The sequence below is a fragment of the Panthera tigris genome, chromosome D2 (assembly GCF_018350195.1).
Source record: "Panthera tigris isolate Pti1 chromosome D2, P.tigris_Pti1_mat1.1, whole genome shotgun sequence".
NCBI classification, from domain to species: Eukaryota; Metazoa; Chordata; class Mammalia; order Carnivora; family Felidae; genus Panthera; species Panthera tigris.
Genome location: NC_056670.1, coordinates 19136938 through 19162736, shown reverse-complemented (window position 1 = coordinate 19162736; position 25799 = coordinate 19136938). Strand labels below are relative to the sequence as shown.

General features: G+C 74.2%; 20 non-coding genes across 20 annotated transcripts; all 20 read right to left on the bottom strand.

The window, feature by feature from the left end:
* Positions 1 to 1116: 1116 nt before the first annotated feature.
* LOC122232281 lies at positions 1117 to 1235 on the bottom strand. Its single transcript, XR_006209619.1, has one exon. It is a non-coding gene; the product is annotated as a 5S ribosomal RNA (ribosomal RNA).
* Positions 1236 to 2377: 1142 nt separating this feature from the next.
* LOC122232280 lies at positions 2378 to 2496 on the bottom strand. Its single transcript, XR_006209618.1, has one exon. It is a non-coding gene; the product is annotated as a 5S ribosomal RNA (ribosomal RNA).
* A 1142-nt stretch (positions 2497 to 3638) lies between these two features.
* LOC122232279 lies at positions 3639 to 3757 on the bottom strand. Its single transcript, XR_006209617.1, has one exon. It is a non-coding gene; the product is annotated as a 5S ribosomal RNA (ribosomal RNA).
* Positions 3758 to 4899: 1142 nt separating this feature from the next.
* Positions 4900 to 5018, bottom strand: LOC122232278. The gene has a single exon (XR_006209616.1). It is a non-coding gene; the product is annotated as a 5S ribosomal RNA (ribosomal RNA).
* A 1142-nt stretch (positions 5019 to 6160) lies between these two features.
* On the bottom strand, positions 6161 to 6279 carry LOC122232276. Its single transcript, XR_006209613.1, has one exon. It is a non-coding gene; the product is annotated as a 5S ribosomal RNA (ribosomal RNA).
* Positions 6280 to 7421: 1142 nt separating this feature from the next.
* Positions 7422 to 7540, bottom strand: LOC122232275. Its single transcript, XR_006209612.1, has one exon. It is a non-coding gene; the product is annotated as a 5S ribosomal RNA (ribosomal RNA).
* Positions 7541 to 8682: 1142 nt separating this feature from the next.
* On the bottom strand, positions 8683 to 8801 carry LOC122232274. Its single transcript, XR_006209611.1, has one exon. It is a non-coding gene; the product is annotated as a 5S ribosomal RNA (ribosomal RNA).
* Positions 8802 to 9947: 1146 nt separating this feature from the next.
* Positions 9948 to 10066, bottom strand: LOC122232273. Its single transcript, XR_006209610.1, has one exon. It is a non-coding gene; the product is annotated as a 5S ribosomal RNA (ribosomal RNA).
* A 1142-nt stretch (positions 10067 to 11208) lies between these two features.
* Positions 11209 to 11327, bottom strand: LOC122232272. The gene has a single exon (XR_006209609.1). It is a non-coding gene; the product is annotated as a 5S ribosomal RNA (ribosomal RNA).
* A 1142-nt stretch (positions 11328 to 12469) lies between these two features.
* On the bottom strand, positions 12470 to 12588 carry LOC122232270. The gene has a single exon (XR_006209608.1). It is a non-coding gene; the product is annotated as a 5S ribosomal RNA (ribosomal RNA).
* A 1142-nt stretch (positions 12589 to 13730) lies between these two features.
* LOC122232269 lies at positions 13731 to 13849 on the bottom strand. Its single transcript, XR_006209607.1, has one exon. It is a non-coding gene; the product is annotated as a 5S ribosomal RNA (ribosomal RNA).
* A 1142-nt stretch (positions 13850 to 14991) lies between these two features.
* On the bottom strand, positions 14992 to 15110 carry LOC122232268. The gene has a single exon (XR_006209606.1). It is a non-coding gene; the product is annotated as a 5S ribosomal RNA (ribosomal RNA).
* A 1142-nt stretch (positions 15111 to 16252) lies between these two features.
* LOC122232267 lies at positions 16253 to 16371 on the bottom strand. The gene has a single exon (XR_006209605.1). It is a non-coding gene; the product is annotated as a 5S ribosomal RNA (ribosomal RNA).
* Positions 16372 to 17513: 1142 nt separating this feature from the next.
* LOC122232266 lies at positions 17514 to 17632 on the bottom strand. The gene has a single exon (XR_006209604.1). It is a non-coding gene; the product is annotated as a 5S ribosomal RNA (ribosomal RNA).
* Positions 17633 to 18774: 1142 nt separating this feature from the next.
* On the bottom strand, positions 18775 to 18893 carry LOC122232264. The gene has a single exon (XR_006209601.1). It is a non-coding gene; the product is annotated as a 5S ribosomal RNA (ribosomal RNA).
* A 1146-nt stretch (positions 18894 to 20039) lies between these two features.
* LOC122232263 lies at positions 20040 to 20158 on the bottom strand. Its single transcript, XR_006209600.1, has one exon. It is a non-coding gene; the product is annotated as a 5S ribosomal RNA (ribosomal RNA).
* Positions 20159 to 21300: 1142 nt separating this feature from the next.
* LOC122232262 lies at positions 21301 to 21419 on the bottom strand. The gene has a single exon (XR_006209599.1). It is a non-coding gene; the product is annotated as a 5S ribosomal RNA (ribosomal RNA).
* Positions 21420 to 22565: 1146 nt separating this feature from the next.
* LOC122232261 lies at positions 22566 to 22684 on the bottom strand. Its single transcript, XR_006209598.1, has one exon. It is a non-coding gene; the product is annotated as a 5S ribosomal RNA (ribosomal RNA).
* A 1142-nt stretch (positions 22685 to 23826) lies between these two features.
* On the bottom strand, positions 23827 to 23945 carry LOC122232259. The gene has a single exon (XR_006209597.1). It is a non-coding gene; the product is annotated as a 5S ribosomal RNA (ribosomal RNA).
* A 1142-nt stretch (positions 23946 to 25087) lies between these two features.
* Positions 25088 to 25206, bottom strand: LOC122232258. The gene has a single exon (XR_006209596.1). It is a non-coding gene; the product is annotated as a 5S ribosomal RNA (ribosomal RNA).
* Between the last annotated feature and the right edge of the window lie 593 nt (positions 25207 to 25799).

Below are 25799 nucleotides of genomic sequence, written 5' to 3'. Positions count from 1 at the left end.
CTGGGATCCACCCACCCAGCCCCCACCCTCCAGTCACCCCAGGCGCAAGGCCACCGGTGCCCGTCCCCGCCCTCACCGCACGCCCCCACCCCCACCCCCGCACCCCCCCCACCCTCCGTGCGGGTGCCGGTGTGGGTGGTGTGTCAGGAAAGGTGCAAGGCTGGGGCGTCACCAGCCGGCGTGGCGGCTGCGTGCCGCGTCGTGGGGCCCAGCGGGTGCTCGGGGGGGCGGCCGGGTGCGGGGAGGGCGGCGGGGAGGTGGCCCGACGTGGCCGTGGCGTCGTGGAGAGGGGCAGGAGAGGGCGGGGGGAGGGGCGGGGGCGGGGAGAGGTCAAGGGGCCAAAGGGCCAAAAGGCCTACAGCACCTTCCGCCGCTTCCTCCCCCCGCCCCGCTTATCAGGGAGGGGCGCGTTCAGAGCCCCCCCCCGGCCGGCGTGCCTGGGTGCGCCCACCACTGCCACAGGGGTGCCGCGCCACCCCGGGGTGAGGCCGGGCCGAGCCCCCCGGCGGGGGAGCCCGCAGGGGCCCCCCACCCCCGGGCGGCTCGGTTCCTACGGGCCAGGGATAGCGAGCGGGGTGGTGGGTGGGCCAACCACCCGGCCGTGGGTGGCGCCCCAGTGTGCGGGATCCCCCCCGCCCTGTCCCGCCAGGCGCCAGAGGGGACCCAGGGCCAGCGTAGGGCTGGGCTGGAAGGGTGGGATGCGGAGGGGCCGAGGGAGGGGAGAGAGGGGACACCGTCCCAGGCGTGTGGCGGAGTTGGAGTGTGGGGTCTCCCACGCCGCCGGGGAGCCCACCGCCCTGGCCAGGTGCCAGCCGGTGTGGGCTGGGGCTGGGTGGGGCGGGGATCGGGCGGGCTTCGGGGTGGTGGGGGGCGTGGGGAGGGGGGGAGCGGCCGTGAGGGTGGGGGGAGGGGGGGGGGGGCCGGGCGGGGAGGGGCCGGGCCAGGCCAGGCCGCTTTGGTGGCCCGGGAGGGGCGGAGGGATCAGTGGCTGGGCTGTGTTTGGCCCCAGCAGCCGCGCTCCCTGGGGAGAGGGGGACCCAGGGAGGGAGGGGGGAGGGGCGGCGGGCGCCAAAGGAGAGGTCAAGGAGGCCAAAGGCCAAAGGCCAAAAGCAAAAAAGCCTACAGCACCCGGTATTCCCAGGCGGTCTCCCATCCAAGTACTAACCAGGCCCGACCCTGCTTAGCTTCCGAGATCAGACGAGATCGGGCGCGTTCAGGGTGGTATGGCCGTAGACGCCGGCGGCTGCCGCTGGGCGCCTCAAGAGCCTGCTCCACGCGTCCCAGGCCCAGCGGGTGCCGCGCTTCACCCGTGCACGCACCTGTCTGCCTGTCTGCCTGCCTGCCTGCCTGCCTGCCTGCCTGCCGCCGCCCTCCGCCGCGGGCCCCGGGCGGGTGGCGGAGGCCGCGCAAGAGGACCCTGGCAAGGCGCTGTGGCGCAAGCCCCGGCGTTCTCCGATCCCGGGACTCTTGCAGGCCGCGCCCGGCTTGGCCCCACGCCCGCCTCCGCTTCCATCCGGCGCGGCACCGCACCGCACCTCACCGCACTAGGTCGGGCTACTCACTGGCAAGAGGGTGGAAGCGAGCGTGGGGCATCCGGCCGGCCGTGCCTTCCGGGGCCCGCCCCGCCGGGGTGTCCGCGCCTCCTCCCCAGCCCCAGGGCGAGCGCAGCCAGCCACCCCCCCGGCCTTCCCGTCCCGTCTGCCCCACCTGATGCAAACCCACCCCGGAGGCCCCAGCGCCCCCAGTGAACATCACCAGCCCGAGCCCGCTGCCCTAGCTGGGCCTCGCGAATTGCCTGGGCCCTGCCCGGGGATGAGGGCTCGAGGGAGGGGAGAGGTCCAGGACCCAGGGAGCCCAGGCGTGTGGCGGAGTTGGAGTGTGGGGTCTCGCTGCCCCACCCGCCCGCCCGCTCCTGGGTTCTGGGATCCACCCACCCAGCCCCCACCCTCCAGTCCCCAGGCGCCAGGCCCCGGTCCCGCCCTCACCGCACGCCCCCCACCCCCCACCCCCCGCACCCCCCCACCCTCCGTGCGGGTGCCGGTGTGGGTGGTGTGTCAGGAAAGGTGCAAGGCTGGGGCGTGGCTTCCAGCCGGTGCGGTGGGATCTGGCCGGGTGCGGGGAGCGAGCGGGGAGCGTGGCCCTCGTGAAGTGCCGTGGGGTGTGCGGGCTCGGGGGGCGGGGCCGGGCGGGGAGGGGCCGGGCCAGGCCAGGCCGCTTTGGTGGCCCGGGAGGGGCGGAGGGATCAGTGGCTGGGCTGTGTTTGGCCCCAGCAGCCGCGCTCCCTGGGGAGAGGGGGACCCAGGGAGGGAGGGGGGAGGGGCGGCGGGCGCCAAAGGAGAGGTCAAGGAGGCCAAAGGCCAAAGGCCAAAAGCAAAAAAGCCTACAGCACCCGGTATTCCCAGGCGGTCTCCCATCCAAGTACTAACCAGGCCCGACCCTGCTTAGCTTCCGAGATCAGACGAGATCGGGCGCGTTCAGGGTGGTATGGCCGTAGACGCCGGCGGCTGCCGCTGGGCGCCTCAAGAGCCTGCTCCACGCGTCCCAGGCCCAGCGGGTGCCGCGCTTCACCCGTGCACGCACCTGTCTGCCTGTCTGCCTGCCTGCCTGCCTGCCTGCCTGCCTGCCGCCGCCCTCCGCCGCGGGCCCCGGGCGGGTGGCGGAGGCCGCGCAAGAGGACCCTGGCAAGGCGCTGTGGCGCAAGCCCCGGCGTTCTCCGATCCCGGGACTCTTGCAGGCCGCGCCCGGCTTGGCCCCACGCCCGCCTCCGCTTCCATCCGGCGCGGCACCGCACCGCACCTCACCGCACTAGGTCGGGCTACTCACTGGCAAGAGGGTGGAAGCGAGCGTGGGGCATCCGGCCGGCCGTGCCTTCCGGGGCCCGCCCCGCCGGGGTGTCCGCGCCTCCTCCCCAGCCCCAGGGCGAGCGCAGCCAGCCACCCCCCCGGCCTTCCCGTCCCGTCTGCCCCACCTGATGCAAACCCACCCCGGAGGCCCCAGCGCCCCCAGTGAACATCACCAGCCCGAGCCCGCTGCCCTAGCTGGGCCTCGCGAATTGCCTGGGCCCTGCCCGGGGATGAGGGCTCGAGGGAGGGGAGAGGTCCAGGACCCAGGGAGCCCAGGCGTGTGGCGGAGTTGGAGTGTGGGGTCTCGCTGCCCCACCCGCCCGCCCGCTCCTGGGTTCTGGGATCCACCCACCCAGCCCCCACCCTCCAGTCCCCAGGCGCCAGGCCCCGGTCCCGCCCTCACCGCACGCCCCCCACCCCCCACCCCCCGCACCCCCCCACCCTCCGTGCGGGTGCCGGTGTGGGTGGTGTGTCAGGAAAGGTGCAAGGCTGGGGCGTGGCTTCCAGCCGGTGCGGTGGGATCTGGCCGGGTGCGGGGAGCGAGCGGGGAGCGTGGCCCTCGTGAAGTGCCGTGGGGTGTGCGGGCTCGGGGGGCGGGGCCGGGCGGGGAGGGGCCGGGCCAGGCCAGGCCGCTTTGGTGGCCCGGGAGGGGCGGAGGGATCAGTGGCTGGGCTGTGTTTGGCCCCAGCAGCCGCGCTCCCTGGGGAGAGGGGGACCCAGGGAGGGAGGGGGGAGGGGCGGCGGGCGCCAAAGGAGAGGTCAAGGAGGCCAAAGGCCAAAGGCCAAAAGCAAAAAAGCCTACAGCACCCGGTATTCCCAGGCGGTCTCCCATCCAAGTACTAACCAGGCCCGACCCTGCTTAGCTTCCGAGATCAGACGAGATCGGGCGCGTTCAGGGTGGTATGGCCGTAGACGCCGGCGGCTGCCGCTGGGCGCCTCAAGAGCCTGCTCCACGCGTCCCAGGCCCAGCGGGTGCCGCGCTTCACCCGTGCACGCACCTGTCTGCCTGTCTGCCTGCCTGCCTGCCTGCCTGCCTGCCTGCCGCCGCCCTCCGCCGCGGGCCCCGGGCGGGTGGCGGAGGCCGCGCAAGAGGACCCTGGCAAGGCGCTGTGGCGCAAGCCCCGGCGTTCTCCGATCCCGGGACTCTTGCAGGCCGCGCCCGGCTTGGCCCCACGCCCGCCTCCGCTTCCATCCGGCGCGGCACCGCACCGCACCTCACCGCACTAGGTCGGGCTACTCACTGGCAAGAGGGTGGAAGCGAGCGTGGGGCATCCGGCCGGCCGTGCCTTCCGGGGCCCGCCCCGCCGGGGTGTCCGCGCCTCCTCCCCAGCCCCAGGGCGAGCGCAGCCAGCCACCCCCCCGGCCTTCCCGTCCCGTCTGCCCCACCTGATGCAAACCCACCCCGGAGGCCCCAGCGCCCCCAGTGAACATCACCAGCCCGAGCCCGCTGCCCTAGCTGGGCCTCGCGAATTGCCTGGGCCCTGCCCGGGGATGAGGGCTCGAGGGAGGGGAGAGGTCCAGGACCCAGGGAGCCCAGGCGTGTGGCGGAGTTGGAGTGTGGGGTCTCGCTGCCCCACCCGCCCGCCCGCTCCTGGGTTCTGGGATCCACCCACCCAGCCCCCACCCTCCAGTCCCCAGGCGCCAGGCCCCGGTCCCGCCCTCACCGCACGCCCCCCACCCCCCACCCCCCGCACCCCCCCACCCTCCGTGCGGGTGCCGGTGTGGGTGGTGTGTCAGGAAAGGTGCAAGGCTGGGGCGTGGCTTCCAGCCGGTGCGGTGGGATCTGGCCGGGTGCGGGGAGCGAGCGGGGAGCGTGGCCCTCGTGAAGTGCCGTGGGGTGTGCGGGCTCGGGGGGCGGGGCCGGGCGGGGAGGGGCCGGGCCAGGCCAGGCCGCTTTGGTGGCCCGGGAGGGGCGGAGGGATCAGTGGCTGGGCTGTGTTTGGCCCCAGCAGCCGCGCTCCCTGGGGAGAGGGGGACCCAGGGAGGGAGGGGGGAGGGGCGGCGGGCGCCAAAGGAGAGGTCAAGGAGGCCAAAGGCCAAAGGCCAAAAGCAAAAAAGCCTACAGCACCCGGTATTCCCAGGCGGTCTCCCATCCAAGTACTAACCAGGCCCGACCCTGCTTAGCTTCCGAGATCAGACGAGATCGGGCGCGTTCAGGGTGGTATGGCCGTAGACGCCGGCGGCTGCCGCTGGGCGCCTCAAGAGCCTGCTCCACGCGTCCCAGGCCCAGCGGGTGCCGCGCTTCACCCGTGCACGCACCTGTCTGCCTGTCTGCCTGCCTGCCTGCCTGCCTGCCTGCCTGCCGCCGCCCTCCGCCGCGGGCCCCGGGCGGGTGGCGGAGGCCGCGCAAGAGGACCCTGGCAAGGCGCTGTGGCGCAAGCCCCGGCGTTCTCCGATCCCGGGACTCTTGCAGGCCGCGCCCGGCTTGGCCCCACGCCCGCCTCCGCTTCCATCCGGCGCGGCACCGCACCGCACCTCACCGCACTAGGTCGGGCTACTCACTGGCAAGAGGGTGGAAGCGAGCGTGGGGCATCCGGCCGGCCGTGCCTTCCGGGGCCCGCCCCGCCGGGGTGTCCGCGCCTCCTCCCCAGCCCCAGGGCGAGCGCAGCCAGCCACCCCCCCGGCCTTCCCGTCCCGTCTGCCCCACCTGATGCAAACCCACCCCGGAGGCCCCAGCGCCCCCAGTGAACATCACCAGCCCGAGCCCGCTGCCCTAGCTGGGCCTCGCGAATTGCCTGGGCCCTGCCCGGGGATGAGGGCTCGAGGGAGGGGAGAGGTCCAGGACCCAGGGAGCCCAGGCGTGTGGCGGAGTTGGAGTGTGGGGTCTCGCTGCCCCACCCGCCCGCCCGCTCCTGGGTTCTGGGATCCACCCACCCAGCCCCCACCCTCCAGTCCCCAGGCGCCAGGCCCCGGTCCCGCCCTCACCGCACGCCCCCCACCCCCCACCCCCCGCACCCCCCCACCCTCCGTGCGGGTGCCGGTGTGGGTGGTGTGTCAGGAAAGGTGCAAGGCTGGGGCGTGGCTTCCAGCCGGTGCGGTGGGATCTGGCCGGGTGCGGGGAGCGAGCGGGGAGCGTGGCCCTCGTGAAGTGCCGTGGGGTGTGCGGGCTCGGGGGGCGGGGCCGGGCGGGGAGGGGCCGGGCCAGGCCAGGCCGCTTTGGTGGCCCGGGAGGGGCGGAGGGATCAGTGGCTGGGCTGTGTTTGGCCCCAGCAGCCGCGCTCCCTGGGGAGAGGGGGACCCAGGGAGGGAGGGGGGAGGGGCGGCGGGCGCCAAAGGAGAGGTCAAGGAGGCCAAAGGCCAAAGGCCAAAAGCAAAAAAGCCTACAGCACCCGGTATTCCCAGGCGGTCTCCCATCCAAGTACTAACCAGGCCCGACCCTGCTTAGCTTCCGAGATCAGACGAGATCGGGCGCGTTCAGGGTGGTATGGCCGTAGACGCCGGCGGCTGCCGCTGGGCGCCTCAAGAGCCTGCTCCACGCGTCCCAGGCCCAGCGGGTGCCGCGCTTCACCCGTGCACGCACCTGTCTGCCTGTCTGCCTGCCTGCCTGCCTGCCTGCCTGCCTGCCGCCGCCCTCCGCCGCGGGCCCCGGGCGGGTGGCGGAGGCCGCGCAAGAGGACCCTGGCAAGGCGCTGTGGCGCAAGCCCCGGCGTTCTCCGATCCCGGGACTCTTGCAGGCCGCGCCCGGCTTGGCCCCACGCCCGCCTCCGCTTCCATCCGGCGCGGCACCGCACCGCACCTCACCGCACTAGGTCGGGCTACTCACTGGCAAGAGGGTGGAAGCGAGCGTGGGGCATCCGGCCGGCCGTGCCTTCCGGGGCCCGCCCCGCCGGGGTGTCCGCGCCTCCTCCCCAGCCCCAGGGCGAGCGCAGCCAGCCACCCCCCCGGCCTTCCCGTCCCGTCTGCCCCACCTGATGCAAACCCACCCCGGAGGCCCCAGCGCCCCCAGTGAACATCACCAGCCCGAGCCCGCTGCCCTAGCTGGGCCTCGCGAATTGCCTGGGCCCTGCCCGGGGATGAGGGCTCGAGGGAGGGGAGAGGTCCAGGACCCAGGGAGCCCAGGCGTGTGGCGGAGTTGGAGTGTGGGGTCTCGCTGCCCCACCCGCCCGCCCGCTCCTGGGTTCTGGGATCCACCCACCCAGCCCCCACCCTCCAGTCCCCAGGCGCCAGGCCCCGGTCCCGCCCTCACCGCACGCCCCCCACCCCCCACCCCCCGCACCCCCCCACCCTCCGTGCGGGTGCCGGTGTGGGTGGTGTGTCAGGAAAGGTGCAAGGCTGGGGCGTGGCTTCCAGCCGGTGCGGTGGGATCTGGCCGGGTGCGGGGAGCGAGCGGGGAGCGTGGCCCTCGTGAAGTGCCGTGGGGTGTGCGGGCTCGGGGGGCGGGGCCGGGCGGGGAGGGGCCGGGCCAGGCCAGGCCGCTTTGGTGGCCCGGGAGGGGCGGAGGGATCAGTGGCTGGGCTGTGTTTGGCCCCAGCAGCCGCGCTCCCTGGGGAGAGGGGGACCCAGGGAGGGAGGGGGGAGGGGCGGCGGGCGCCAAAGGAGAGGTCAAGGAGGCCAAAGGCCAAAGGCCAAAAGCAAAAAAGCCTACAGCACCCGGTATTCCCAGGCGGTCTCCCATCCAAGTACTAACCAGGCCCGACCCTGCTTAGCTTCCGAGATCAGACGAGATCGGGCGCGTTCAGGGTGGTATGGCCGTAGACGCCGGCGGCTGCCGCTGGGCGCCTCAAGAGCCTGCTCCACGCGTCCCAGGCCCAGCGGGTGCCGCGCTTCACCCGTGCACGCACCTGTCTGCCTGTCTGCCTGCCTGCCTGCCTGCCTGCCTGCCTGCCGCCGCCCTCCGCCGCGGGCCCCGGGCGGGTGGCGGAGGCCGCGCAAGAGGACCCTGGCAAGGCGCTGTGGCGCAAGCCCCGGCGTTCTCCGATCCCGGGACTCTTGCAGGCCGCGCCCGGCTTGGCCCCACGCCCGCCTCCGCTTCCATCCGGCGCGGCACCGCACCGCACCTCACCGCACTAGGTCGGGCTACTCACTGGCAAGAGGGTGGAAGCGAGCGTGGGGCATCCGGCCGGCCGTGCCTTCCGGGGCCCGCCCCGCCGGGGTGTCCGCGCCTCCTCCCCAGCCCCAGGGCGAGCGCAGCCAGCCACCCCCCCGGCCTTCCCGTCCCGTCTGCCCCACCTGATGCAAACCCACCCCGGAGGCCCCAGCGCCCCCAGTGAACATCACCAGCCCGAGCCCGCTGCCCTAGCTGGGCCTCGCGAATTGCCTGGGCCCTGCCCGGGGATGAGGGCTCGAGGGAGGGGAGAGGTCCAGGACCCAGGGAGCCCAGGCGTGTGGCGGAGTTGGAGTGTGGGGTCTCGCTGCCCCACCCGCCCGCCCGCTCCTGGGTTCTGGGATCCACCCACCCAGCCCCCACCCTCCAGTCCCCAGGCGCCAGGCCCCGGTCCCGCCCTCACCGCACGCCCCCCACCCCCCACCCCCCGCACCCCCCCACCCTCCGTGCGGGTGCCGGTGTGGGTGGTGTGTCAGGAAAGGTGCAAGGCTGGGGCGTGGCTTCCAGCCGGTGCGGTGGGATCTGGCCGGGTGCGGGGAGCGAGCGGGGAGCGTGGCCCTCGTGAAGTGCCGTGGGGTGTGCGGGCTCGGGGGGCGGGGCCGGGCGGGGAGGGGCCGGGCCAGGCCAGGCCGCTTTGGTGGCCCGGGAGGGGCGGAGGGATCAGTGGCTGGGCTGTGTTTGGCCCCAGCAGCCGCGCTCCCTGGGGAGAGGGGGACCCAGGGAGGGAGGGGGGAGGGGCGGCGGGCGCCAAAGGAGAGGTCAAGGAGGCCAAAGGCCAAAGGCCAAAAGCAAAAAAGCCTACAGCACCCGGTATTCCCAGGCGGTCTCCCATCCAAGTACTAACCAGGCCCGACCCTGCTTAGCTTCCGAGATCAGACGAGATCGGGCGCGTTCAGGGTGGTATGGCCGTAGACGCCGGCGGCTGCCGCTGGGCGCCTCAAGAGCCTGCTCCACGCGTCCCAGGCCCAGCGGGTGCCGCGCTTCACCCGTGCACGCACCTGTCTGCCTGTCTGCCTGCCTGCCTGCCTGCCTGCCTGCCTGCCTGCCGCCGCCCTCCGCCGCGGGCCCCGGGCGGGTGGCGGAGGCCGCGCAAGAGGACCCTGGCAAGGCGCTGTGGCGCAAGCCCCGGCGTTCTCCGATCCCGGGACTCTTGCAGGCCGCGCCCGGCTTGGCCCCACGCCCGCCTCCGCTTCCATCCGGCGCGGCACCGCACCGCACCTCACCGCACTAGGTCGGGCTACTCACTGGCAAGAGGGTGGAAGCGAGCGTGGGGCATCCGGCCGGCCGTGCCTTCCGGGGCCCGCCCCGCCGGGGTGTCCGCGCCTCCTCCCCAGCCCCAGGGCGAGCGCAGCCAGCCACCCCCCCGGCCTTCCCGTCCCGTCTGCCCCACCTGATGCAAACCCACCCCGGAGGCCCCAGCGCCCCCAGTGAACATCACCAGCCCGAGCCCGCTGCCCTAGCTGGGCCTCGCGAATTGCCTGGGCCCTGCCCGGGGATGAGGGCTCGAGGGAGGGGAGAGGTCCAGGACCCAGGGAGCCCAGGCGTGTGGCGGAGTTGGAGTGTGGGGTCTCGCTGCCCCACCCGCCCGCCCGCTCCTGGGTTCTGGGATCCACCCACCCAGCCCCCACCCTCCAGTCCCCAGGCGCCAGGCCCCGGTCCCGCCCTCACCGCACGCCCCCCACCCCCCACCCCCCGCACCCCCCCACCCTCCGTGCGGGTGCCGGTGTGGGTGGTGTGTCAGGAAAGGTGCAAGGCTGGGGCGTGGCTTCCAGCCGGTGCGGTGGGATCTGGCCGGGTGCGGGGAGCGAGCGGGGAGCGTGGCCCTCGTGAAGTGCCGTGGGGTGTGCGGGCTCGGGGGGCGGGGCCGGGCGGGGAGGGGCCGGGCCAGGCCAGGCCGCTTTGGTGGCCCGGGAGGGGCGGAGGGATCAGTGGCTGGGCTGTGTTTGGCCCCAGCAGCCGCGCTCCCTGGGGAGAGGGGGACCCAGGGAGGGAGGGGGGAGGGGCGGCGGGCGCCAAAGGAGAGGTCAAGGAGGCCAAAGGCCAAAGGCCAAAAGCAAAAAAGCCTACAGCACCCGGTATTCCCAGGCGGTCTCCCATCCAAGTACTAACCAGGCCCGACCCTGCTTAGCTTCCGAGATCAGACGAGATCGGGCGCGTTCAGGGTGGTATGGCCGTAGACGCCGGCGGCTGCCGCTGGGCGCCTCAAGAGCCTGCTCCACGCGTCCCAGGCCCAGCGGGTGCCGCGCTTCACCCGTGCACGCACCTGTCTGCCTGTCTGCCTGCCTGCCTGCCTGCCTGCCTGCCTGCCGCCGCCCTCCGCCGCGGGCCCCGGGCGGGTGGCGGAGGCCGCGCAAGAGGACCCTGGCAAGGCGCTGTGGCGCAAGCCCCGGCGTTCTCCGATCCCGGGACTCTTGCAGGCCGCGCCCGGCTTGGCCCCACGCCCGCCTCCGCTTCCATCCGGCGCGGCACCGCACCGCACCTCACCGCACTAGGTCGGGCTACTCACTGGCAAGAGGGTGGAAGCGAGCGTGGGGCATCCGGCCGGCCGTGCCTTCCGGGGCCCGCCCCGCCGGGGTGTCCGCGCCTCCTCCCCAGCCCCAGGGCGAGCGCAGCCAGCCACCCCCCCGGCCTTCCCGTCCCGTCTGCCCCACCTGATGCAAACCCACCCCGGAGGCCCCAGCGCCCCCAGTGAACATCACCAGCCCGAGCCCGCTGCCCTAGCTGGGCCTCGCGAATTGCCTGGGCCCTGCCCGGGGATGAGGGCTCGAGGGAGGGGAGAGGTCCAGGACCCAGGGAGCCCAGGCGTGTGGCGGAGTTGGAGTGTGGGGTCTCGCTGCCCCACCCGCCCGCCCGCTCCTGGGTTCTGGGATCCACCCACCCAGCCCCCACCCTCCAGTCCCCAGGCGCCAGGCCCCGGTCCCGCCCTCACCGCACGCCCCCCACCCCCCACCCCCCGCACCCCCCCACCCTCCGTGCGGGTGCCGGTGTGGGTGGTGTGTCAGGAAAGGTGCAAGGCTGGGGCGTGGCTTCCAGCCGGTGCGGTGGGATCTGGCCGGGTGCGGGGAGCGAGCGGGGAGCGTGGCCCTCGTGAAGTGCCGTGGGGTGTGCGGGCTCGGGGGGCGGGGCCGGGCGGGGAGGGGCCGGGCCAGGCCAGGCCGCTTTGGTGGCCCGGGAGGGGCGGAGGGATCAGTGGCTGGGCTGTGTTTGGCCCCAGCAGCCGCGCTCCCTGGGGAGAGGGGGACCCAGGGAGGGAGGGGGGAGGGGCGGCGGGCGCCAAAGGAGAGGTCAAGGAGGCCAAAGGCCAAAGGCCAAAAGCAAAAAAGCCTACAGCACCCGGTATTCCCAGGCGGTCTCCCATCCAAGTACTAACCAGGCCCGACCCTGCTTAGCTTCCGAGATCAGACGAGATCGGGCGCGTTCAGGGTGGTATGGCCGTAGACGCCGGCGGCTGCCGCTGGGCGCCTCAAGAGCCTGCTCCACGCGTCCCAGGCCCAGCGGGTGCCGCGCTTCACCCGTGCACGCACCTGTCTGCCTGTCTGCCTGCCTGCCTGCCTGCCTGCCTGCCTGCCGCCGCCCTCCGCCGCGGGCCCCGGGCGGGTGGCGGAGGCCGCGCAAGAGGACCCTGGCAAGGCGCTGTGGCGCAAGCCCCGGCGTTCTCCGATCCCGGGACTCTTGCAGGCCGCGCCCGGCTTGGCCCCACGCCCGCCTCCGCTTCCATCCGGCGCGGCACCGCACCGCACCTCACCGCACTAGGTCGGGCTACTCACTGGCAAGAGGGTGGAAGCGAGCGTGGGGCATCCGGCCGGCCGTGCCTTCCGGGGCCCGCCCCGCCGGGGTGTCCGCGCCTCCTCCCCAGCCCCAGGGCGAGCGCAGCCAGCCACCCCCCCGGCCTTCCCGTCCCGTCTGCCCCACCTGATGCAAACCCACCCCGGAGGCCCCAGCGCCCCCAGTGAACATCACCAGCCCGAGCCCGCTGCCCTAGCTGGGCCTCGCGAATTGCCTGGGCCCTGCCCGGGGATGAGGGCTCGAGGGAGGGGAGAGGTCCAGGACCCAGGGAGCCCAGGCGTGTGGCGGAGTTGGAGTGTGGGGTCTCGCTGCCCCACCCGCCCGCCCGCTCCTGGGTTCTGGGATCCACCCACCCAGCCCCCACCCTCCAGTCCCCAGGCGCCAGGCCCCGGTCCCGCCCTCACCGCACGCCCCCCACCCCCCACCCCCCGCACCCCCCCACCCTCCGTGCGGGTGCCGGTGTGGGTGGTGTGTCAGGAAAGGTGCAAGGCTGGGGCGTGGCTTCCAGCCGGTGCGGTGGGATCTGGCCGGGTGCGGGGAGCGAGCGGGGAGCGTGGCCCTCGTGAAGTGCCGTGGGGTGTGCGGGCTCGGGGGGCGGGGCCGGGCGGGGAGGGGCCGGGCCAGGCCAGGCCGCTTTGGTGGCCCGGGAGGGGCGGAGGGATCAGTGGCTGGGCTGTGTTTGGCCCCAGCAGCCGCGCTCCCTGGGGAGAGGGGGACCCAGGGAGGGAGGGGGGAGGGGCGGCGGGCGCCAAAGGAGAGGTCAAGGAGGCCAAAGGCCAAAGGCCAAAAGCAAAAAAGCCTACAGCACCCGGTATTCCCAGGCGGTCTCCCATCCAAGTACTAACCAGGCCCGACCCTGCTTAGCTTCCGAGATCAGACGAGATCGGGCGCGTTCAGGGTGGTATGGCCGTAGACGCCGGCGGCTGCCGCTGGGCGCCTCAAGAGCCTGCTCCACGCGTCCCAGGCCCAGCGGGTGCCGCGCTTCACCCGTGCACGCACCTGTCTGCCTGTCTGCCTGCCTGCCTGCCTGCCTGCCTGCCTGCCGCCGCCCTCCGCCGCGGGCCCCGGGCGGGTGGCGGAGGCCGCGCAAGAGGACCCTGGCAAGGCGCTGTGGCGCAAGCCCCGGCGTTCTCCGATCCCGGGACTCTTGCAGGCCGCGCCCGGCTTGGCCCCACGCCCGCCTCCGCTTCCATCCGGCGCGGCACCGCACCGCACCTCACCGCACTAGGTCGGGCTACTCACTGGCAAGAGGGTGGAAGCGAGCGTGGGGCATCCGGCCGGCCGTGCCTTCCGGGGCCCGCCCCGCCGGGGTGTCCGCGCCTCCTCCCCAGCCCCAGGGCGAGCGCAGCCAGCCACCCCCCCGGCCTTCCCGTCCCGTCTGCCCCACCTGATGCAAACCCACCCCGGAGGCCCCAGCGCCCCCAGTGAACATCACCAGCCCGAGCCCGCTGCCCTAGCTGGGCCTCGCGAATTGCCTGGGCCCTGCCCGGGGATGAGGGCTCGAGGGAGGGGAGAGGTCCAGGACCCAGGGAGCCCAGGCGTGTGGCGGAGTTGGAGTGTGGGGTCTCGCTGCCCCACCCGCCCGCCCGCTCCTGGGTTCTGGGATCCACCCACCCAGCCCCCACCCTCCAGTCCCCAGGCGCCAGGCCCCGGTCCCGCCCTCACCGCACGCCCCCCACCCCCCACCCCCCGCACCCCCCCACCCTCCGTGCGGGTGCCGGTGTGGGTGGTGTGTCAGGAAAGGTGCAAGGCTGGGGCGTGGCTTCCAGCCGGTGCGGTGGGATCTGGCCGGGTGCGGGGAGCGAGCGGGGAGCGTGGCCCTCGTGAAGTGCCGTGGGGTGTGCGGGCTCGGGGGGCGGGGCCGGGCGGGGAGGGGCCGGGCCAGGCCAGGCCGCTTTGGTGGCCCGGGAGGGGCGGAGGGATCAGTGGCTGGGCTGTGTTTGGCCCCAGCAGCCGCGCTCCCTGGGGAGAGGGGGACCCAGGGAGGGAGGGGGGAGGGGCGGCGGGCGCCAAAGGAGAGGTCAAGGAGGCCAAAGGCCAAAGGCCAAAAGCAAAAAAGCCTACAGCACCCGGTATTCCCAGGCGGTCTCCCATCCAAGTACTAACCAGGCCCGACCCTGCTTAGCTTCCGAGATCAGACGAGATCGGGCGCGTTCAGGGTGGTATGGCCGTAGACGCCGGCGGCTGCCGCTGGGCGCCTCAAGAGCCTGCTCCACGCGTCCCAGGCCCAGCGGGTGCCGCGCTTCACCCGTGCACGCACCTGTCTGCCTGTCTGCCTGCCTGCCTGCCTGCCTGCCTGCCTGCCGCCGCCCTCCGCCGCGGGCCCCGGGCGGGTGGCGGAGGCCGCGCAAGAGGACCCTGGCAAGGCGCTGTGGCGCAAGCCCCGGCGTTCTCCGATCCCGGGACTCTTGCAGGCCGCGCCCGGCTTGGCCCCACGCCCGCCTCCGCTTCCATCCGGCGCGGCACCGCACCGCACCTCACCGCACTAGGTCGGGCTACTCACTGGCAAGAGGGTGGAAGCGAGCGTGGGGCATCCGGCCGGCCGTGCCTTCCGGGGCCCGCCCCGCCGGGGTGTCCGCGCCTCCTCCCCAGCCCCAGGGCGAGCGCAGCCAGCCACCCCCCCGGCCTTCCCGTCCCGTCTGCCCCACCTGATGCAAACCCACCCCGGAGGCCCCAGCGCCCCCAGTGAACATCACCAGCCCGAGCCCGCTGCCCTAGCTGGGCCTCGCGAATTGCCTGGGCCCTGCCCGGGGATGAGGGCTCGAGGGAGGGGAGAGGTCCAGGACCCAGGGAGCCCAGGCGTGTGGCGGAGTTGGAGTGTGGGGTCTCGCTGCCCCACCCGCCCGCCCGCTCCTGGGTTCTGGGATCCACCCACCCAGCCCCCACCCTCCAGTCCCCAGGCGCCAGGCCCCGGTCCCGCCCTCACCGCACGCCCCCCACCCCCCACCCCCCGCACCCCCCCACCCTCCGTGCGGGTGCCGGTGTGGGTGGTGTGTCAGGAAAGGTGCAAGGCTGGGGCGTGGCTTCCAGCCGGTGCGGTGGGATCTGGCCGGGTGCGGGGAGCGAGCGGGGAGCGTGGCCCTCGTGAAGTGCCGTGGGGTGTGCGGGCTCGGGGGGCGGGGCCGGGCGGGGAGGGGCCGGGCCAGGCCAGGCCGCTTTGGTGGCCCGGGAGGGGCGGAGGGATCAGTGGCTGGGCTGTGTTTGGCCCCAGCAGCCGCGCTCCCTGGGGAGAGGGGGACCCAGGGAGGGAGGGGGGAGGGGCGGCGGGCGCCAAAGGAGAGGTCAAGGAGGCCAAAGGCCAAAGGCCAAAAGCAAAAAAGCCTACAGCACCCGGTATTCCCAGGCGGTCTCCCATCCAAGTACTAACCAGGCCCGACCCTGCTTAGCTTCCGAGATCAGACGAGATCGGGCGCGTTCAGGGTGGTATGGCCGTAGACGCCGGCGGCTGCCGCTGGGCGCCTCAAGAGCCTGCTCCACGCGTCCCAGGCCCAGCGGGTGCCGCGCTTCACCCGTGCACGCACCTGTCTGCCTGTCTGCCTGCCTGCCTGCCTGCCTGCCTGCCTGCCGCCGCCCTCCGCCGCGGGCCCCGGGCGGGTGGCGGAGGCCGCGCAAGAGGACCCTGGCAAGGCGCTGTGGCGCAAGCCCCGGCGTTCTCCGATCCCGGGACTCTTGCAGGCCGCGCCCGGCTTGGCCCCACGCCCGCCTCCGCTTCCATCCGGCGCGGCACCGCACCGCACCTCACCGCACTAGGTCGGGCTACTCACTGGCAAGAGGGTGGAAGCGAGCGTGGGGCATCCGGCCGGCCGTGCCTTCCGGGGCCCGCCCCGCCGGGGTGTCCGCGCCTCCTCCCCAGCCCCAGGGCGAGCGCAGCCAGCCACCCCCCCGGCCTTCCCGTCCCGTCTGCCCCACCTGATGCAAACCCACCCCGGAGGCCCCAGCGCCCCCAGTGAACATCACCAGCCCGAGCCCGCTGCCCTAGCTGGGCCTCGCGAATTGCCTGGGCCCTGCCCGGGGATGAGGGCTCGAGGGAGGGGAGAGGTCCAGGACCCAGGGAGCCCAGGCGTGTGGCGGAGTTGGAGTGTGGGGTCTCGCTGCCCCACCCGCCCGCCCGCTCCTGGGTTCTGGGATCCACCCACCCAGCCCCCACCCTCCAGTCCCCAGGCGCCAGGCCCCGGTCCCGCCCTCACCGCACGCCCCCCACCCCCCACCCCCCGCACCCCCCCACCCTCCGTGCGGGTGCCGGTGTGGGTGGTGTGTCAGGAAAGGTGCAAGGCTGGGGCGTGGCTTCCAGCCGGTGCGGTGGGATCTGGCCGGGTGCGGGGAGCGAGCGGGGAGCGTGGCCCTCGTGAAGTGCCGTGGGGTGTGCGGGCTCGGGGGGCGGGGCCGGGCGGGGAGGGGCCGGGCCAGGCCAGGCCGCTTTGGTGGCCCGGGAGGGGCGGAGGGATCAGTGGCTGGGCTGTGTTTGGCCCCAGCAGCCGCGCTCCCTGGGGAGAGGGGGACCCAGGGAGGGAGGGGGGAGGGGCGGCGGGCGCCAAAGGAGAGGTCAAGGAGGCCAAAGGCCAAAGGCCAAAAGCAAAAAAGCCTACAGCACCCGGTATTCCCAGGCGGTCTCCCATCCAAGTACTAACCAGGCCCGACCCTGCTTAGCTTCCGAGATCAGACGAGATCGGGCGCGTTCAGGGTGGTATGGCCGTAGACGCCGGCGGCTGCCGCTGGGCGCCTCAAGAGCCTGCTCCACGCGTCCCAGGCCCAGCGGGTGCCGCGCTTCACCCGTGCACGCACCTGTCTGCCTGTCTGCCTGCCTGCCTGCCTGCCTGCCTGCCTGCCGCCGCCCTCCGCCGCGGGCCCCGGGCGGGTGGCGGAGGCCGCGCAAGAGGACCCTGGCAAGGCGCTGTGGCGCAAGCCCCGGCGTTCTCCGATCCCGGGACTCTTGCAGGCCGCGCCCGGCTTGGCCCCACGCCCGCCTCCGCTTCCATCCGGCGCGGCACCGCACCGCACCTCACCGCACTAGGTCGGGCTACTCACTGGCAAGAGGGTGGAAGCGAGCGTGGGGCATCCGGCCGGCCGTGCCTTCCGGGGCCCGCCCCGCCGGGGTGTCCGCGCCTCCTCCCCAGCCCCAGGGCGAGCGCAGCCAGCCACCCCCCCGGCCTTCCCGTCCCGTCTGCCCCACCTGATGCAAACCCACCCCGGAGGCCCCAGCGCCCCCAGTGAACATCACCAGCCCGAGCCCGCTGCCCTAGCTGGGCCTCGCGAATTGCCTGGGCCCTGCCCGGGGATGAGGGCTCGAGGGAGGGGAGAGGTCCAGGACCCAGGGAGCCCAGGCGTGTGGCGGAGTTGGAGTGTGGGGTCTCGCTGCCCCACCCGCCCGCCCGCTCCTGGGTTCTGGGATCCACCCACCCAGCCCCCACCCTCCAGTCCCCAGGCGCCAGGCCCCGGTCCCGCCCTCACCGCACGCCCCCCACCCCCCACCCCCCGCACCCCCCCACCCTCCGTGCGGGTGCCGGTGTGGGTGGTGTGTCAGGAAAGGTGCAAGGCTGGGGCGTGGCTTCCAGCCGGTGCGGTGGGATCTGGCCGGGTGCGGGGAGCGAGCGGGGAGCGTGGCCCTCGTGAAGTGCCGTGGGGTGTGCGGGCTCGGGGGGCGGGGCCGGGCGGGGAGGGGCCGGGCCAGGCCAGGCCGCTTTGGTGGCCCGGGAGGGGCGGAGGGATCAGTGGCTGGGCTGTGTTTGGCCCCAGCAGCCGCGCTCCCTGGGGAGAGGGGGACCCAGGGAGGGAGGGGGGAGGGGCGGCGGGCGCCAAAGGAGAGGTCAAGGAGGCCAAAGGCCAAAGGCCAAAAGCAAAAAAGCCTACAGCACCCGGTATTCCCAGGCGGTCTCCCATCCAAGTACTAACCAGGCCCGACCCTGCTTAGCTTCCGAGATCAGACGAGATCGGGCGCGTTCAGGGTGGTATGGCCGTAGACGCCGGCGGCTGCCGCTGGGCGCCTCAAGAGCCTGCTCCACGCGTCCCAGGCCCAGCGGGTGCCGCGCTTCACCCGTGCACGCACCTGTCTGCCTGTCTGCCTGCCTGCCTGCCTGCCTGCCTGCCTGCCGCCGCCCTCCGCCGCGGGCCCCGGGCGGGTGGCGGAGGCCGCGCAAGAGGACCCTGGCAAGGCGCTGTGGCGCAAGCCCCGGCGTTCTCCGATCCCGGGACTCTTGCAGGCCGCGCCCGGCTTGGCCCCACGCCCGCCTCCGCTTCCATCCGGCGCGGCACCGCACCGCACCTCACCGCACTAGGTCGGGCTACTCACTGGCAAGAGGGTGGAAGCGAGCGTGGGGCATCCGGCCGGCCGTGCCTTCCGGGGCCCGCCCCGCCGGGGTGTCCGCGCCTCCTCCCCAGCCCCAGGGCGAGCGCAGCCAGCCACCCCCCCGGCCTTCCCGTCCCGTCTGCCCCACCTGATGCAAACCCACCCCGGAGGCCCCAGCGCCCCCAGTGAACATCACCAGCCCGAGCCCGCTGCCCTAGCTGGGCCTCGCGAATTGCCTGGGCCCTGCCCGGGGATGAGGGCTCGAGGGAGGGGAGAGGTCCAGGACCCAGGGAGCCCAGGCGTGTGGCGGAGTTGGAGTGTGGGGTCTCGCTGCCCCACCCGCCCGCCCGCTCCTGGGTTCTGGGATCCACCCACCCAGCCCCCACCCTCCAGTCCCCAGGCGCCAGGCCCCGGTCCCGCCCTCACCGCACGCCCCCCACCCCCCACCCCCCGCACCCCCCCACCCTCCGTGCGGGTGCCGGTGTGGGTGGTGTGTCAGGAAAGGTGCAAGGCTGGGGCGTGGCTTCCAGCCGGTGCGGTGGGATCTGGCCGGGTGCGGGGAGCGAGCGGGGAGCGTGGCCCTCGTGAAGTGCCGTGGGGTGTGCGGGCTCGGGGGGCGGGGCCGGGCGGGGAGGGGCCGGGCCAGGCCAGGCCGCTTTGGTGGCCCGGGAGGGGCGGAGGGATCAGTGGCTGGGCTGTGTTTGGCCCCAGCAGCCGCGCTCCCTGGGGAGAGGGGGACCCAGGGAGGGAGGGGGGAGGGGCGGCGGGCGCCAAAGGAGAGGTCAAGGAGGCCAAAGGCCAAAGGCCAAAAGCAAAAAAGCCTACAGCACCCGGTATTCCCAGGCGGTCTCCCATCCAAGTACTAACCAGGCCCGACCCTGCTTAGCTTCCGAGATCAGACGAGATCGGGCGCGTTCAGGGTGGTATGGCCGTAGACGCCGGCGGCTGCCGCTGGGCGCCTCAAGAGCCTGCTCCACGCGTCCCAGGCCCAGCGGGTGCCGCGCTTCACCCGTGCACGCACCTGTCTGCCTGTCTGCCTGCCTGCCTGCCTGCCTGCCTGCCTGCCTGCCGCCGCCCTCCGCCGCGGGCCCCGGGCGGGTGGCGGAGGCCGCGCAAGAGGACCCTGGCAAGGCGCTGTGGCGCAAGCCCCGGCGTTCTCCGATCCCGGGACTCTTGCAGGCCGCGCCCGGCTTGGCCCCACGCCCGCCTCCGCTTCCATCCGGCGCGGCACCGCACCGCACCTCACCGCACTAGGTCGGGCTACTCACTGGCAAGAGGGTGGAAGCGAGCGTGGGGCATCCGGCCGGCCGTGCCTTCCGGGGCCCGCCCCGCCGGGGTGTCCGCGCCTCCTCCCCAGCCCCAGGGCGAGCGCAGCCAGCCACCCCCCCGGCCTTCCCGTCCCGTCTGCCCCACCTGATGCAAACCCACCCCGGAGGCCCCAGCGCCCCCAGTGAACATCACCAGCCCGAGCCCGCTGCCCTAGCTGGGCCTCGCGAATTGCCTGGGCCCTGCCCGGGGATGAGGGCTCGAGGGAGGGGAGAGGTCCAGGACCCAGGGAGCCCAGGCGTGTGGCGGAGTTGGAGTGTGGGGTCTCGCTGCCCCACCCGCCCGCCCGCTCCTGGGTTCTGGGATCCACCCACCCAGCCCCCACCCTCCAGTCCCCAGGCGCCAGGCCCCGGTCCCGCCCTCACCGCACGCCCCCCACCCCCCACCCCCCGCACCCCCCCACCCTCCGTGCGGGTGCCGGTGTGGGTGGTGTGTCAGGAAAGGTGCAAGGCTGGGGCGTGGCTTCCAGCCGGTGCGGTGGGATCTGGCCGGGTGCGGGGAGCGAGCGGGGAGCGTGGCCCTCGTGAAGTGCCGTGGGGTGTGCGGGCTCGGGGGGCGGGGCCGGGCGGGGAGGGGCCGGGCCAGGCCAGGCCGCTTTGGTGGCCCGGGAGGGGCGGAGGGATCAGTGGCTGGGCTGTGTTTGGCCCCAGCAGCCGCGCTCCCTGGGGAGAGGGGGACCCAGGGAGGGAGGGGGGAGGGGCGGCGGGCGCCAAAGGAGAGGTCAAGGAGGCCAAAGGCCAAAGGCCAAAAGCAAAAAAGCCTACAGCACCCGGTATTCCCAGGCGGTCTCCCATCCAAGTACTAACCAGGCCCGACCCTGCTTAGCTTCCGAGATCAGACGAGATCGGGCGCGTTCAGGGTGGTATGGCCGTAGACGCCGGCGGCTGCCGCTGGGCGCCTCAAGAGCCTGCTCCACGCGTCCCAGGCCCAGCGGGTGCCGCGCTTCACCCGTGCACGCACCTGTCTGCCTGTCTGCCTGCCTGCCTGCCTGCCTGCCTGCCTGCCGCCGCCCTCCGCCGCGGGCCCCGGGCGGGTGGCGGAGGCCGCGCAAGAGGACCCTGGCAAGGCGCTGTGGCGCAAGCCCCGGCGTTCTCCGATCCCGGGACTCTTGCAGGCCGCGCCCGGCTTGGCCCCACGCCCGCCTCCGCTTCCATCCGGCGCGGCACCGCACCGCACCTCACCGCACTAGGTCGGGCTACTCACTGGCAAGAGGGTGGAAGCGAGCGTGGGGCATCCGGCCGGCCGTGCCTTCCGGGGCCCGCCCCGCCGGGGTGTCCGCGCCTCCTCCCCAGCCCCAGGGCGAGCGCAGCCAGCCACCCCCCCGGCCTTCCCGTCCCGTCTGCCCCACCTGATGCAAACCCACCCCGGAGGCCCCAGCGCCCCCAGTGAACATCACCAGCCCGAGCCCGCTGCCCTAGCTGGGCCTCGCGAATTGCCTGGGCCCTGCCCGGGGATGAGGGCTCGAGGGAGGGGAGAGGTCCAGGACCCAGGGAGCCCAGGCGTGTGGCGGAGTTGGAGTGTGGGGTCTCGCTGCCCCACCCGCCCGCCCGCTCCTGGGTTCTGGGATCCACCCACCCAGCCCCCACCCTCCAGTCCCCAGGCGCCAGGCCCCGGTCCCGCCCTCACCGCACGCCCCCCACCCCCCACCCCCCGCACCCCCCCACCCTCCGTGCGGGTGCCGGTGTGGGTGGTGTGTCAGGAAAGGTGCAAGGCTGGGGCGTGGCTTCCAGCCGGTGCGGTGGGATCTGGCCGGGTGCGGGGAGCGAGCGGGGAGCGTGGCCCTCGTGAAGTGCCGTGGGGTGTGCGGGCTCGGGGGGCGGGGCCGGGCGGGGAGGGGCCGGGCCAGGCCAGGCCGCTTTGGTGGCCCGGGAGGGGCGGAGGGATCAGTGGCTGGGCTGTGTTTGGCCCCAGCAGCCGCGCTCCCTGGGGAGAGGGGGACCCAGGGAGGGAGGGGGGAGGGGCGGCGGGCGCCAAAGGAGAGGTCAAGGAGGCCAAAGGCCAAAGGCCAAAAGCAAAAAAGCCTACAGCACCCGGTATTCCCAGGCGGTCTCCCATCCAAGTACTAACCAGGCCCGACCCTGCTTAGCTTCCGAGATCAGACGAGATCGGGCGCGTTCAGGGTGGTATGGCCGTAGACGCCGGCGGCTGCCGCTGGGCGCCTCAAGAGCCTGCTCCACGCGTCCCAGGCCCAGCGGGTGCCGCGCTTCACCCGTGCACGCACCTGTCTGCCTGTCTGCCTGCCTGCCTGCCTGCCTGCCTGCCTGCCTGCCGCCGCCCTCCGCCGCGGGCCCCGGGCGGGTGGCGGAGGCCGCGCAAGAGGACCCTGGCAAGGCGCTGTGGCGCAAGCCCCGGCGTTCTCCGATCCCGGGACTCTTGCAGGCCGCGCCCGGCTTGGCCCCACGCCCGCCTCCGCTTCCATCCGGCGCGGCACCGCACCGCACCTCACCGCACTAGGTCGGGCTACTCACTGGCAAGAGGGTGGAAGCGAGCGTGGGGCATCCGGCCGGCCGTGCCTTCCGGGGCCCGCCCCGCCGGGGTGTCCGCGCCTCCTCCCCAGCCCCAGGGCGAGCGCAGCCAGCCACCCCCCCGGCCTTCCCGTCCCGTCTGCCCCACCTGATGCAAACCCACCCCGGAGGCCCCAGCGCCCCCAGTGAACATCACCAGCCCGAGCCCGCTGCCCTAGCTGGGCCTCGCGAATTGCCTGGGCCCTGCCCGGGGATGAGGGCTCGAGGGAGGGGAGAGGTCCAGGACCCAGGGAGCCCAGGCGTGTGGCGGAGTTGGAGTGTGGGGTCTCGCTGCCCCACCCGCCCGCCCGCTCCTGGGTTCTGGGATCCACCCACCCAGCCCCCACCCTCCAGTCCCCAGGCGCCAGGCCCCGGTCCCGCCCTCACCGCACGCCCCCCACCCCCCACCCCCCGCACCCCCCCACCCTCCGTGCGGGTGCCGGTGTGGGTGGTGTGTCAGGAAAGGTGCAAGGCTGGGGCGTGGCTTCCAGCCGGTGCGGTGGGATCTGGCCGGGTGCGGGGAGCGAGCGGGGAGCGTGGCCCTCGTGAAGTGCCGTGGGGTGTGCGGGCTCGGGGGGCGGGGCCGGGCGGGGAGGGGCCGGGCCAGGCCAGGCCGCTTTGGTGGCCCGGGAGGGGCGGAGGGATCAGTGGCTGGGCTGTGTTTGGCCCCAGCAGCCGCGCTCCCTGGGGAGAGGGGGACCCAGGGAGGGAGGGGGGAGGGGCGGCGGGCGCCAAAGGAGAGGTCAAGGAGGCCAAAGGCCAAAGGCCAAAAGCAAAAAAGCCTACAGCACCCGGTATTCCCAGGCGGTCTCCCATCCAAGTACTAACCAGGCCCGACCCTGCTTAGCTTCCGAGATCAGACGAGATCGGGCGCGTTCAGGGTGGTATGGCCGTAGACGCCGGCGGCTGCCGCTGGGCGCCTCAAGAGCCTGCTCCACGCGTCCCAGGCCCAGCGGGTGCCGCGCTTCACCCGTGCACGCACCTGTCTGCCTGTCTGCCTGCCTGCCTGCCTGCCTGCCTGCCTGCCGCCGCCCTCCGCCGCGGGCCCCGGGCGGGTGGCGGAGGCCGCGCAAGAGGACCCTGGCAAGGCGCTGTGGCGCAAGCCCCGGCGTTCTCCGATCCCGGGACTCTTGCAGGCCGCGCCCGGCTTGGCCCCACGCCCGCCTCCGCTTCCATCCGGCGCGGCACCGCACCGCACCTCACCGCACTAGGTCGGGCTACTCACTGGCAAGAGGGTGGAAGCGAGCGTGGGGCATCCGGCCGGCCGTGCCTTCCGGGGCCCGCCCCGCCGGGGTGTCCGCGCCTCCTCCCCAGCCCCAGGGCGAGCGCAGCCAGCCACCCCCCCGGCCTTCCCGTCCCGTCTGCCCCACCTGATGCAAACCCACCCCGGAGGCCCCAGCGCCCCCAGTGAACATCACCAGCCCGAGCCCGCTGCCCTAGCTGGGCCTCGCGAATTGCCTGGGCCCTGCCCGGGGATGAGGGCTCGAGGGAGGGGAGAGGTCCAGGACCCAGGGAGCCCAGGCGTGTGGCGGAGTTGGAGTGTGGGGTCTCGCTGCCCCACCCGCCCGCCCGCTCCTGGGTTCTGGGATCCACCCACCCAGCCCCCACCCTCCAGTCCCCAGGCGCCAGGCCCCGGTCCCGCCCTCACCGCACGCCCCCCACCCCCCACCCCCCGCACCCCCCCACCCTCCGTGCGGGTGCCGGTGTGGGTGGTGTGTCAGGAAAGGTGCAAGGCTGGGGCGTGGCTTCCAGCCGGTGCGGTGGGATCTGGCCGGGTGCGGGGAGCGAGCGGGGAGCGTGGCCCTCGTGAAGTGCCGTGGGGTGTGCGGGCTCGGGGGGCGGGGCCGGGCGGGGAGGGGCCGGGCCAGGCCAGGCCGCTTTGGTGGCCCGGGAGGGGCGGAGGGATCAGTGGCTGGGCTGTGTTTGGCCCCAGCAGCCGCGCTCCCTGGGGAGAGGGGGACCCAGGGAGGGAGGGGGGAGGGGCGGCGGGCGCCAAAGGAGAGGTCAAGGAGGCCAAAGGCCAAAGGCCAAAAGCAAAAAAGCCTACAGCACCCGGTATTCCCAGGCGGTCTCCCATCCAAGTACTAACCAGGCCCGACCCTGCTTAGCTTCCGAGATCAGACGAGATCGGGCGCGTTCAGGGTGGTATGGCCGTAGACGCCGGCGGCTGCCGCTGGGCGCCTCAAGAGCCTGCTCCACGCGTCCCAGGCCCAGCGGGTGCCGCGCTTCACCCGTGCACGCACCTGTCTGCCTGTCTGCCTGCCTGCCTGCCTGCCTGCCTGCCTGCCGCCGCCCTCCGCCGCGGGCCCCGGGCGGGTGGCGGAGGCCGCGCAAGAGGACCCTGGCAAGGCGCTGTGGCGCAAGCCCCGGCGTTCTCCGATCCCGGGACTCTTGCAGGCCGCGCCCGGCTTGGCCCCACGCCCGCCTCCGCTTCCATCCGGCGCGGCACCGCACCGCACCTCACCGCACTAGGTCGGGCTACTCACTGGCAAGAGGGTGGAAGCGAGCGTGGGGCATCCGGCCGGCCGTGCCTTCCGGGGCCCGCCCCGCCGGGGTGTCCGCGCCTCCTCCCCAGCCCCAGGGCGAGCGCAGCCAGCCACCCCCCCGGCCTTCCCGTCCCGTCTGCCCCACCTGATGCAAACCCACCCCGGAGGCCCCAGCGCCCCCAGTGAACATCACCAGCCCGAGCCCGCTGCCCTAGCTGGGCCTCGCGAATTGCCTGGGCCCTGCCCGGGGATGAGGGCTCGAGGGAGGGGAGAGGTCCAGGACCCAGGGAGCCCAGGCGTGTGGCGGAGTTGGAGTGTGGGGTCTCGCTGCCCCACCCGCCCGCCCGCTCCTGGGTTCTGGGATCCACCCACCCAGCCCCCACCCTCCAGTCCCCAGGCGCCAGGCCCCGGTCCCGCCCTCACCGCACGCCCCCCACCCCCCACCCCCCGCACCCCCCCACCCTCCGTGCGGGTGCCGGTGTGGGTGGTGTGTCAGGAAAGGTGCAAGGCTGGGGCGTGGCTTCCAGCCGGTGCGGTGGGATCTGGCCGGGTGCGGGGAGCGAGCGGGGAGCGTGGCCCTCGTGAAGTGCCGTGGGGTGTGCGGGCTCGGGGGGCGGGGCCGGGCGGGGAGGGGCCGGGCCAGGCCAGGCCGCTTTGGTGGCCCGGGAGGGGCGGAGGGATCAGTGGCTGGGCTGTGTTTGGCCCCAGCAGCCGCGCTCCCTGGGGAGAGGGGGACCCAGGGAGGGAGGGGGGAGGGGCGGCGGGCGCCAAAGGAGAGGTCAAGGAGGCCAAAGGCCAAAGGCCAAAAGCAAAAAAGCCTACAGCACCCGGTATTCCCAGGCGGTCTCCCATCCAAGTACTAACCAGGCCCGACCCTGCTTAGCTTCCGAGATCAGACGAGATCGGGCGCGTTCAGGGTGGTATGGCCGTAGACGCCGGCGGCTGCCGCTGGGCGCCTCAAGAGCCTGCTCCACGCGTCCCAGGCCCAGCGGGTGCCGCGCTTCACCCGTGCACGCACCTGTCTGCCTGTCTGCCTGCCTGCCTGCCTGCCTGCCTGCCTGCCGCCGCCCTCCGCCGCGGGCCCCGGGCGGGTGGCGGAGGCCGCGCAAGAGGACCCTGGCAAGGCGCTGTGGCGCAAGCCCCGGCGTTCTCCGATCCCGGGACTCTTGCAGGCCGCGCCCGGCTTGGCCCCACGCCCGCCTCCGCTTCCATCCGGCGCGGCACCGCACCGCACCTCACCGCACTAGGTCGGGCTACTCACTGGCAAGAGGGTGGAAGCGAGCGTGGGGCATCCGGCCGGCCGTGCCTTCCGGGGCCCGCCCCGCCGGGGTGTCCGCGCCTCCTCCCCAGCCCCAGGGCGAGCGCAGCCAGCCACCCCCCCGGCCTTCCCGTCCCGTCTGCCCCACCTGATGCAAACCCACCCCGGAGGCCCCAGCGCCCCCAGTGAACATCACCAGCCCGAGCCCGCTGCCCTAGCTGGGCCTCGCGAATTGCCTGGGCCCTGCCCGGGGATGAGGGCTCGAGGGA